The sequence below is a fragment of the Chrysochloris asiatica genome, unplaced genomic scaffold (genome assembly GCF_000296735.1).
Source record: "Chrysochloris asiatica unplaced genomic scaffold, ChrAsi1.0 scaffold00027, whole genome shotgun sequence".
NCBI classification, from domain to species: Eukaryota; Metazoa; Chordata; class Mammalia; order Afrosoricida; family Chrysochloridae; genus Chrysochloris; species Chrysochloris asiatica.
Window position 1 is genome coordinate 24494489 of NW_006408545.1, and position 11537 is coordinate 24506025.

The window sequence follows — 11537 nt, forward strand, 5'->3', positions numbered from 1 at the left end:
TCACCACCGCTGCCACCCCCGAGTCCATCAATGATGCCACCTGGCCGATCCATCTCGTTGGAGGTCTTCCTCTTTTTCTCTGACCCTCCACCCCACCCAGCATGACATCCGGGAAATGCTATGTGTAGCTAGTGAATAAGAATGTAGGCTTTAAAACGAGAATGCCTGGGTACATTCAGGCACCGCTTCTTATTAGCTGTGTGACCCTGAGCAGATCACTCAACCTCTCTGTAACTCAAATTCCTCATCCATAAAATGGGATGAAAACAGTACTACCTATATAGCTTCCCAGGGTTTGCGTGAGAATTAAGCAGCTCGCTGTATCTAAAACCTTTTTAACAGTGCCTGGCATAAATTACAGTCTATATCAGGGGTTAGCAAACTTTTTTTTCCTGTATTGGGCCAGATAGTAAATATTTTAGGTTTTTGAACATTATGATTCCTGTTACAATTACTCAAGTCTGTCTTTGCACTGTTAAACCACTTTGCACGGATGTAACTGCTGTGGAAACAGGTGCAACCTCTGTGGAGAATAGATAGTATGGAGTCTTCAAAAGGTTGAAAATATAAATATAAAACCCAGTGATTCCTCTGTTGTTGTTGTTGTTAAGTGCCGTCGAGTCGGTTCCGACCCATAGCGACCCTGTACAGGGTTTCCGAGGGTGTAAATCCTTATGGGAGTAGAAAGCCTCATCTTTCTCCCGCGGAACGGCTGGTAGTTTCGAACCGCTGACCTTAAGGTTCACAGCCCGATTCGTAACCACTACGCTACCAGTGATTCCTCTACTTGGTATATATTCTAGAGAAATAAGAACTGCAACATGAATAGATATGTACACGCCCATGTTCATCACAGCACTATTCCCAAAAGCAAAGTGATGGAAACAACGTAAATGTCCATCAGTAGAAGAATGGATAAATAAATGTTGATACATACAATGGAATACTATGCATCATTGAAGAGCAATGATAAATCTGGGAAACACTCATACAATGGATGACCTGGAGGATACTATGCTGAGCAACATTGTTGTTGTTGTTGTTATGTGCCATGGAGTCAGTTCTGACTCATAGCAACCCTGTACAGGGTTTCCGAGGCTGTAAATCTTTATGGGAGCAGAAAGCCTCATCTTTCTCCCGCAGAACAGCTGGTAGTTTCCAACTGCTGACCCTGCAGTTCGCAGCCCAGTTCGTAACCACTACAAAACAATAAAATATTGCATGATACCACTCTTGTAAAAAGCCAAGAAAAATTATTTGATGGTTAGCAGGAATGGGAAGGAAGGATGAGTAATTTACTGGCTAGACAATATACATGTGTTAACTTGAGGGAAGGGGGAGGCAATATACAGTAAGAAGGACTTTGGCAGAAAAATGACGTGGCATGAGAAGATACAGGAAAGAATGCAGAGTTAAAGACAACAGCGATAAATACTGTTACATACACAACCCTGCAATGACCGTGATCTGCAGGTTTAAGTATGGATAGACACAGAGAGGGAATGGGCGTGGGAGGAAGAGTGGACGCATACCCACAAATGTATAAAGGTTTGACAGAGGAGATCATAACATGGATATTTACAAACATATCCATGCATATGGTGAAGCATACAGGGAACAAAGTTATGAAAACTTGTAATTTTAATTATTATTGTTATCATCATCATCTTGCCACATTACCAAAGAGGAAACTGAGGCACCAAAGCTACATGATTTCTTTAGGGTTATACAGCTAACTGCTAAATTGTTGTTGTTGTTAGGTGCCATCGAGTAGGCACCGACTCATAGCAACCTTATGCACAGGAGAACGAAACACTGCCCGATCCTGGGCCAACCTCAGTAGTTGTTGTTGTTGTTGTTAAGTGCCCATAGCGACCCTGCACAGGCAGGGGCAATATTAAAGTCAATTTGTTTGCGCCAGGGCTTTGTAAACACCATGAGTATGTGTTTGTAAGTACTCACTTTGTAATGCACCTTTACACAGTTGTTGGTACTCTTTTTATATTTAGATTACATTTTCAAGCAAGGACCTCGTCTTTTGATAATCTGTACAAATCCTATCCCACTTCTGGGGGAGACTGAATATCCATCTCATCTTCCTCTTTTATACTCCAACCCCCCAAAATGGCAACTCTTCATTCATTTTCTTTGTATTCCTTACTTAAAATAGTTGTTCTCTATAAGCGGTAAGATTGATTGGAGCATGCTTTCATACCTTAATATTTTCCAATTCATGCCCCCAAATCTATCAAATTTGTGTGACAAATTCCGGAGGCGCTACCCTTACAATGAGTCCTGGTGTGGCGCTGTGGGTTAATGCGCCAGACTACAAAGCCGTTTGAACTGCAAGGTCAGTAGTTCAAGCTCACCAGCTGCTCCTCGGAAACCCTATACGGGGTCGCTATAGGTCCGAACAGAATTCGACCGGCACTTAACAACAACAACAATTACCCTCACAATGGAGGGGTACCCTCATGGATATGCACTTTCTAAATATATTCTCCTATGTAAACAGCAATGGCATTTGTTAAACGTTCTCGCACGGTCTGCTCAGCAGCAATCGCAGAAGCAGAGCATGCTGGCTCCAGTCGCTGGAGGGGACCCCAGGGCGGTGTCTTGCACGCGAAATGGACAAAACATCCAGCCTCTGCCGCCAGGCTCTCTCGCCCAGGGGAGCGTTCCTGAGGTCAGTCCCCGCTTGTGCTGAGAGGCGGGAGAATGTCCCAGGAAGGAGTTACAAGAGTGGGCCGCATGGCTTTGAGAGGAAATCAAGATTTCAGGTCTCATTTCCTATCTTGATTTCTCTCCTGGCTTGGAATCCACTTCTTTTCCCCACGCAGCTAGCTGTCCATTGGCCTCCACCCCACCCCAACCTCCTGTCCAAAAAAAGATCAGAGTCAAGAAGTAGAGAGAAAAAAAATATTCAGTGTTTGATACTGAGTACTTGTTTATACAGCCCAGCCGAGGAGTTGGAGAAGCCGGAGGGGAAATTCGGCGGTCAGCCCCCGGGCTCAGCGAGGCAGCTCTGCTCGCGCCCCGCCCGCCGGGTGGGGGTGGGGGTGGGACGCCTGAGCCGCGGGCGCGTGCGCTGTGAGGACCCAGCCCCGGCCGCCACCTCCCGCCGCCGTCGCGATGCCTATTTTAGTCAAAGCCGCTGCGGACGCAGAGACCCGGCCCGGGCGGAAGAGCATCCGGACGCGTAGACCAGCCGACGCTCCCGCGCTCGGGCACCCGTCGAGCAGCCGCGTGCGTGCCCCCCCACCCGAGCCCCGTCGCTACTGCCGCAAACTTTGGCCCGCGCAGCCCGGGTGTCCGGCTAGGGAAAAGCAAGGTAAGAAGCGCGAGGCGCACTTGCCGCCGGTTCCCCCACGGCACGCCGGGCTATTTGCAGCGTCGCCTTCCGTGGCTAAATCGGGAAGCGAAAGTTGGAACCCGGCTCGGCTGGGAGCAACTTTGCTGGCCCCGGCGTTGCTGCTGGTGGTACCTCTCCTTACCGGACGCGCCCTCGCACTGCTCGCTGCCCTTGGAGACCGCCCTTCTCCAAGGTCTGTGCGCTGCGGTCACTGACCCTCAGGTGTCCGCCGCCGCAACTCGGGATTGGCAGCGCCATTCACCCTGGGCGCTCCGGCTCCACCAGATACCCACTCCCGCGTTTAGCCTGGGGCACGTCCTTTGTGAACGCGGTTCCTTTCTCCTCACTGCGCCGGGTTCTCCAGGCTCGGGTCATGGCTCCTAGATCCCGGTGCGCCCTGGAACGCACAGTGAGAGGTGGGGCGCAGCGTCCACTCCTCAGTTCCCACGGCCCAAGAGCTCTTGGGGAAGGAGAGCAGTTGACGCTGACCCTCCTTTTGTAAGAAACCAGGTGCACGGTGCCTTTGGGGAGCATAGGTAGCTAGGGACCGGTGGTCCTCACTGTCCCCCGGCGTTCTTGTTTCCAAGGCTTTGGGAAACGGCATGTTGGACAGACAAGCCCCGGAAACTGCCTGCTTTGAAACATGAATAAGTGTTTATAGACTTAGCAACATAATGCTGTTTGCCAATCAGAACATGTGCAAAGATTCCGTTAGAATTACAGAATGAATTAAGTCTACCAGCATGCCGTTTGTTCTTCTTTTTCATTTCTGTTATTTACTGAAGTTTAACATGTTAATTTCACCATTTAACCCTTTAGCCCCACAAACACCCATTTGAAAATCAGTAGACTAATCAGGATTTTACCAGAACAGGTAATTTAAGGAGTTAGACTTTGAGGAACTAATGGCAGAAAGATAATCTCTTGATTTAGTACAAATTAATGTGACTATTTTCCAATTTACTCATCTAGCCTTCCTCTTTGGACCATTATCTGTGTAGTGTAAGGACAGTGCAGTGTAAGTAACTTACACCCATTATAACAATTAAAGTGAGCTGAATTTACTGATAAAATCCAACCAATACTTATTGAAAAGAGACAACTGGCATTTCACATTAGGCAGGGTAGCGGTAGTGGTTACGAATCGGGCTGCGAACCGCAACGTCAGCAGTTGGGAACTACCAGCTGTTTTGCGGGAGAAAGATGAGGCTTTCTACTCCTCTAAAGATTTACAGCCGCGGAAACCCTGTACAGGGTCGCTATGAGTCGGAACTGACTCCAAGGCACACAGCAACGTATTCAAGAGGGCTTCAATGAGTTCATGGAAAAATGGAATGAAAAGGTAATGGATTTTTTTTCCCCACAAGCTTTTCGAAACCTTCTTGTATACTTCATAAAGTGTAATGCATCTTAAAATATGTTTCAGAATGATCCCACTGTTTTAAAATTAATACCGTATTTGTGACGAGTAGATCATAGTTTTCCTATGTATTTTCTTGGGCAGGATTTCATGTTTTCTCTTTAAGAAGTTTTAAAAGCCTAAAATTAAGCTACAGTGGGTTGTCAATACAGATGTAATAAGGTGGAGAAGAGGAAGAATATGTATCGATTAAATTAATGTACATTAGAGTCACAGACTATTAAAACTTTAAGGAATTTCAGAGACCCTCACTATTCCAAGGCAAAAATAAACCAAACTAGTGCCAGTGACTTTCCCTGGCTACTGTAGCTCTCTGGTGCCTGTTGGTTGAGAAAGAACTTGAGTTTTCAATCTCAGCAAAACTAGACACTTTCTTCTAGTCTTTAATCCTGAGGTTTTCTTGTAGTTGTTAAGTGCTGTTGAGTTGATTCCGACTCATAGAGACCCTGTGTAGGATTTCCAAGGAGTGGCTGGTGAGTTTGAACTGCCAACCCTGCATTTCAGTCTGGCCTTGCGGTTGAGTGCTTATGCTACAGTGCTACACCAGGACTCCAATCCCGAGGTCTGGGGAGACTGAAAAGTGATATAACACACCTGTCATATTTGTGCCTTTTCGGTTTGGCTTCTATCTCTGCCTTAGTAGGATTCTCTGGCACACAGTTGTTGTTGAGTGCCGTCAAGTCAGTTCTGACTAGTGGGTTTGAACCATCGGTCTTGAGGTTAGCAGTCCAGTGCTTATTGTACAGTTCCACAAGGACTCAGTGGGACCTGCACTGTAGTTATGCAATATAGTTCATTTATCCAAAATTGCCAATCACTTGTTATATAAAATTTAAATTATTGGTAGTACCTTACATTTTAAGGTAGCAACTGCTTCTGATTAACTAGAAAGAGAAGGCTGTTTACAAAACATGGGATGTGTATTCTAAAGAATGTGGCAAAGTTCCTAATTTCTTTGATCCTTACTTGTCTTTAAAATGGAGATAATACCTATTTTTATGTTTCTTCATTGTAATGTAAGACATTATCCTTGCCTCATGATGTTGTTAAGTGCTGTTGATTCTGTTCCGACTCATAGCAACCCTGAATAGGGTTTCTGAGAAACAGCAGTCCAGTGCTTATCCTACAGCGCCACACCAGGACTCCCCCTGCCTCACAGGAGACATTAGAGTTAGAGAAACATCATAAAGGGAGGGAAAGCACATTCTAAAGTGCCATAGAAGTAGTTGTTGTTAAGTACTACCAAGTCAGTTCCGACCCATAGCAACCCTGTATAGAGTTTCCAATGAGCGGCTGGTTCGTTTGAACCACAGACCTTGCAGTCTACAGTCCAGTGCTTATTCTACACCACAACCACAGGATTCCTAGAAGTGGTAGTTAGTAATTTTGTTATGCAATGCTAGGTGGTTGATGTTAGCTTATGAGTAATTGTTGTTGTTATATACCATTGATTCTTATTCATAGCGATTCTGTAGGACTGTGAATTTTTAAGTGCCCTCAAGTCTGTTCCAACTCATAATGACCTTGTATAGAGTTTCAGAAGCTGTAAATCATGGGTGGGGAACCTTTTTTTCTGCCAAAATGTATAACATCGTTTGCGGGCCATGCAAGATATCAACCTAAAAATTAGCCTATATTTGATCAAACATTTAATTTACTCATCCCAAATGTAATGACTGAAACTGAGGTTGCCTTAACAGGGCCGGATGTCCTCCATCCCTGCTGCAAATCTTTATGGGAGCAGAGAGCCTCACCTTTTTCCCTCAATAGGACAGAGTTGTTGTTAAATGTTGTCCAGTTGGTTCTGATTCATAGCAACCCTGTTTAGGGTTTCCAAGGAACAGTTGGTGGGTTTGAACTGCTGACCTTGTGGTTCTCAGTCCAATGATGATCTTTCAGTGTCCCACCCTGTCCTATATGATTTTCAAGGCTGTAAATCTTCATGCCACCATTTGTCTATCAGTTTGTGGTACTGTGGTGGCTTGTGTGTTGGCTGTGATTCTGGAAGCTATGCCACTGGTATTATAATTACCAACAGGGTCACCAATGGTGGACAGATTTGAGGTGAGCTTCCAGATGAAGACAGACTAGGAAGATGACACTGGCTACTTCTGAATATTTAGTCATTGAAAACCTTATGAATAGCAGTGGAACACTGTCAGCACCAGAATATTGAGTGTTGAAACATGCTGAGCACCAGAATATTGTCAGATGATATCCTTCTCCAGTGACTGGTCCCTCAATTGTATCTATAGATCATGATAATCTATGGACAACATTATGGAGAATGAGTATTCTGGAACATTTAATTATGCTCATGAGCAACCTGTACATAGACCAAGAGGCAGCTGTTTGAACAGAGCAAGACAACTCTGGATGGTTTAAAGTTACGAATGGTGTGTGCCAGGATTGTGTTCTCTCATCATACTTATTCAATCTGTATGCTGAACAAATAATCCGAGAAGATGGATTATATGAAGAAAAATATGGTATCAGGATTGGAGGAAGACTCATTAACAATCTATGATATGCAGATTATACAACCTTGCTTGCTGAAAGCAAAGAAGACTTAAAATACTTACTGATGAAGATCAAAGGTCACAGCCTTTGGTATGGGTTGTACCTCAATGTAAAGAAAACAAAAATCCTCACCACTGGACCAATAAACAACATCCATGTAAATGGAGAAAAGATTGAAATTGTACAAGACTTTGTTTTGCTCAGATCAACTATCAACACTCATGAAAGCAGCACTAAAGAAATCAAATGACATATTTCATTAGGCAAAGCTGCTGTAGTAGATCTCTTTAAAGAACCAAGGTGTCCGTTTGAGGACTAAGGTGCACCTGACCCAAGCCAGAGTATTTTCAGTAGCCTCACATGCATGCAAAAGTTGAGCAGTGAATAAGGAAGACCATAGGAGAATTGATGTATTTGAGTTGTGGTATTGGAGGAGTATATTGGAACTACCATGGAGTGTCAAAAAGAACAAACCAATCAATGTACTGGAGGTAGTACAGCCAGAATGCTCCTTGGAAGCCAGGATGGGGAGATTTCGTCTCTCATCCACTACTGTATAAGAGCTTCTTATATAAGTAATTGTTGTTGTTGTTAAGTGCCGTCTATTCGGTTCTGACCCATAGCGGCTCTGCATAGGGTTCCCAAGGAGCCACTGGTGAGTTTGAACCACCAACCTTGTGGTTCAAACTGACCTTGAGGTCGAGTGCTTATCCTATAGTGCCACACCAGTGATAGAAGGCAGTTAATCTCATTCTCCCTCCTGCAGAAGTTATGAGGTTTATTCTGATTTGGCCATTAAAAACAAATTTTGTATGAAAGGAGTCATTAATAATGTCCTCATTCTATCAGAATTATATTTCTATTAATGCAGACATTTGTAACATAAACTTTTATGATTTCTTTCCTTTTAGAAGTAAATCAATACCTAAATCAGCTGTTGTTATTTTATTTATTAAATAATTCAGATGTTGTAAAGAAATCTTTAATCTACTTGATGATTGTATTCACTTTGTAAGTGTATGTGTTTGTATCATTTTAAGAGAAGTAGAAATCTTCCATATGTATTTATTAACATTCTTTCAACATGTCTAACCAATATTAATTATTCCACGATCTAAGACCTTTACTTTAGTGTTGCAAAGGGTTAAAGCACTCAGCTACTAACCAAAAGGTTGGAGATTATAGTGCTCCCACAAACACCTCAGAAGGAAAGCCTGGCTATCTACTTCCAAAAAATTTGTTAGGTGCCATCGAGTCAGTACCGACTCATAGAGAACCTATGTACAACAGAATGAAACACTGCCCAGTCCTGGGCCAACCTCACTACTGTTGCCATGCTTGAGTCCATAAATGCTGCCACTTGGCCGATCCAACTCATTGAGGGTCTTCCTCTTTTTCTCTGACGCTCCATCTTACTAAACATGATATCCTTCCCCAGCGACTGTTCCCTCCTGACAATATGACAGTATGAGAGACAAAGATTGGCCATCCTGGCCTCCAAGAAGCACTCTGGCTGCACTTCTTCCAACATAGATCTAAAGCCCATGGCACTTTCAGTATTCTCCTCCAACACCATAACTCAAAAGCATAAATTATTCTATAGTCTTTCTTATTCACTGTCCAGCTTTCGTATGCATATGAGGTTACTGAAAATACCATGGCTTGGGTCAGGTGTTCCTTAGTCCTCAAGCTGACATCTTTGCTCTTCAACACTTTAAAGAGGTCTTGTGCAGCAAATTTGCCTAATGCAATATGTCATCTGATTTCTTGACTGCTGCTTCCATGAGTTTTGATAGTTGATCCAAGAAGAATGAAGTCCTTGACAACTTCAATCTTTTCCAAAAGGACTAATTTCCAAAAAATAAGTCCTTGCAAATTCTATGGAGAACAGTTCTCTGTCACAGGTGGGGTCACCAGGAGTCAAAATCGACTCTACAGTAACTGGTTAAAAATAGCAAATAGAAAAGTAAGGTTAATTGTGTAAATTTATTTGAAATTTAAAGGTGTTTGGGATCCTAAATTGGGAATCATTTCTGCAATAGAATAATTGTTTAGTTGTTAAGTGCTGACGAGTCAGTTGTGACTCATAGTGACACAGTATAAGGTTTCCAAAGAGCTGCTGGTAAGTTTGAACTTGTGGTTCAAACCGAACTTGTGGTCCATTACTGTACCCTAAGTACCACACCAGGACTCCCAGAATAATATACATATCCTATAATTTCCATAGATTTGGGATAAAGTTGTAGAATATTAGAAGGAATCATTGCTAGGTGGGGCAAACTGTTAAGCACTATTGCCTGAAAGGATGGTGGTTTCAACGCAGCCAGAGGCACCTCAGAAAGCAGTCCTGGTGATCTGCTTTTGGAAGATCATAGCCTTGAAAACTCTTTGGAGCGTCTGTATTCTGCACCCGTCTCACTAACACTCAAAATCAACTCAGTGGCAACTAGCAACAACAATAGGGGCGATTCTCTTAAAGGACCAGAGACTGAGAATAGGTACTGTAGTTAGGAAATAGTCCTGGTTTGTGTTCAGTTTTAAGCACACATCAATTGTAAATTCTTTTAAATGCACTTGCCGCTCATTTTAAAATTGAAGTACATACTTGGCCATGTATCCATGAGCCCTGCTATATACAAGTTAACAGTTTCTTTTGAATTTGTGAGGTAGTACAATAGAATTGCTGTCAGAACAAAAGTAGATATTTAAATTAGAAAATAAAAGAAAGTTCAAATGTTAGATTTCTCTGTGTAGGCTACTGCTGTCGAGTTGGTTCTGTCTCATAGTGACCCTGTATAGCATTTTCGAGGGAGCAGAAAGCCTCATCTGCCTCCCCAGAAGTGGCTGAAAGCAGCCCAGTGCAGAACCTAATAGACTACCATTTTTTTTCACCTCTGTGAACATATAAATTATTTTAGTAACATACACAATTATATATTATGTGCATATAGGATTACATTCTATGTGCATGTCTAGGCATATATATGTGTGTGTAGAACCGACTCCACAGCACGTAACAGCAACAACAACATACATATATATGGAGTCCTGGTGTGGCACTGACCTTGCACTGCAGTACTTTATCCATATGGAATCCTGGTGTGGTGCTGGAGGATAAAGCATTGGACCACAAGGTTGATTTGAATCATAAGGTTGGCAGTTAAAACTCAGCAGCCACTCCTCAGAAACCCTCTGCAGGGGAAGGGACCCTTTTTTTCCACCAAAAATTGTAACATCATTTTTAGGCCATACAATATTATCAACTTAAAAATTAGCTGGCTGTATTTGGTTAAACATTTGGTTAACTCACCCCTAATGTGATGGCCCTTAGCAGGGCCACACCAAGTGATTTTTGGAAGAAGTGCAGCCAGAGTGCTCCTTGGAGGCCAGGATGGCCAAACTTCGTCTCTCATACTTTAGACATATTGTCAGGAGGGACCAGTTGCTGGAGAAGGATATCATGTTTGATAAGGTTGAGGGTCAGAGAAAAAGAGGAAGACCCCCAGAGAGATGGATTGGCAGAATGGCAGCATCAATGAGCTCAAGCATGGCAACAATTGTGAGGTTGGCCCAGGACTGGGCAGTGTTTCGTTCTGTTGTGCATAGGGTCGCTATGAGTCGGTACCGATTCAGTGTCACCTAACAACAACAACAATAACATGACTTGTGAGCCAGACGGAACCAACTCGATGGCACTTAACAATAGCAACAAATTACATATGTATTGTTTTTGTTAAGTGCCGTCGAGTCGATTCCAACCCATAGCGACCCTATATATGTTTTCCAAGGTAGCTGTGAGCTTGAACCACTGAACTTGCAGTTCAAACAATTTTGCAGTCTGACGCATTAGCCCACAGTGCCACACAGATATATATATATATATATAAAATCAGAGAGTATTGTTTGGCTGCTAACCACAAGGTCAGCAGATTGAATCCAGCAGCCTATCTGTAGGAAAAAGATGTGACTTTCTGCTCCCATAAAGATTTACAGCCCCAGAAATTCTCTACAGTATTGCTGTAAGTTGGAATTGAGTCCACGGCATTCAACAACAACAACAACAACACACACACACATATATATATATGGACTGCAAACCACAAGATCAGCAGTTTAACCCACTGACTGCAGCTAGGACACCGTAGACAGGGTCGCTATGAGTTGGAACTGACTTGATGGCACTTAACAAAAACAATATATATGTGTGTGTGTATGTATATATGTATATAGTATATATATATATGT

At 43.1% G+C, this 11537-nt stretch overlaps 1 protein-coding gene across 1 annotated transcript in view; it reads left to right on the forward strand.

Annotated features, from left to right (window-relative positions):
* The first annotated feature begins 3934 nt into the window (after positions 1-3934).
* The window catches only part of BVES (blood vessel epicardial substance), a 79377-nt gene continuing 71774 nt past the window's right edge, over positions 3935-11537 (forward strand). Inside the window, exon 1 of the mRNA XM_006839968.1 lies at positions 3935-4031. The gene's annotated coding sequence lies outside the window, so the exon portion shown is untranslated. The remainder of the gene's footprint in view (positions 4032-11537) is intronic.